The sequence below is a fragment of the Taudactylus pleione genome, unplaced genomic scaffold, assembly GCF_031769625.1.
Source record: "Taudactylus pleione unplaced genomic scaffold, aTauple2 ptg000005l, whole genome shotgun sequence".
In the NCBI taxonomy this organism is placed as follows: domain Eukaryota; kingdom Metazoa; phylum Chordata; class Amphibia; order Anura; family Myobatrachidae; genus Taudactylus; species Taudactylus pleione.
The window spans coordinates 2,962,663-2,963,599 of NW_028284408.1; positions in this window are offsets into that span (position 1 = coordinate 2,962,663).

Consider the following 937-nt stretch of genomic DNA (forward strand, 5'->3'; position numbering starts at 1 on the left):
GTTCCTGACGACAAGGTTACGGACCTCGAAACGTTGAAATGGTGATTTCTTACTAAAGTTCTGATTGGTACTAAGGCCCTCATTCAGAGCCGTACGCTCTGAGCAGAGCGTACGCTCTGAATGAGGGCCGGGCTCCATTTTCATGGAGCGTCCTCCTGGACGCTCGTATAGCTGTGGGTCACCACCCACAGGCTATACGAGCGTGCTTTGTGATGGCCGCGATGGTCGAGACCATCGCGACCATCGAAATTGCGAGCCGGAGCCTGCGGTTGAGGTTTTCAACCGCAAGCTCCGGAGTGATTTTGGCTCTATCAGAGCCAAAATCACTCCCACTGACATCACTAGTGATGTCAGTGGGCCGGCTTCTGACGGGAGGCGTTCCCGTGGGAACGCCCCCGTCAGGGAGGCATGCCCCCGGCACGCCCACCAAAGGGGGCGTGCTGTCAATCAACATTGACAGCACGCCCCCTTTGATCGGACACAACGAGCGAAGGACTTTCCTTCGCTCGTCGCGTCTGGCGCATGCGCACGACGGAGCTCCCTCCGTCGTGCGCATGCTCAGTGCATAACATCGACCCACTTGCGAGCGGACAGCCGCTCGCGAGTGGGTCTGAATCAGGCCCTAAGTCTCTGAGTGACGCCTCATTTTTCTGCATATTTGGAGCTGTGTGGCACCTGAAAGGAAGGCACCAGAGCAAGTTACCCCTAAGGGGTTCTGGAGTGCCGGGATTACTGGATCATATATATATATATATATATATAGCCAGATCCACATGAAATAATAAAATACACTGAAAAATCCGGACCCACGTAAAATACACTGAAAAAGCTGGATCCTTATAAAATACACAGAAAAAGCCAAAAGGAAGGGTAAGTGCAGGATATAGGGCAGGGAAGGCTGGCTGCCTGGACTAGGGGACTCCCTCCCCCAGGGTAA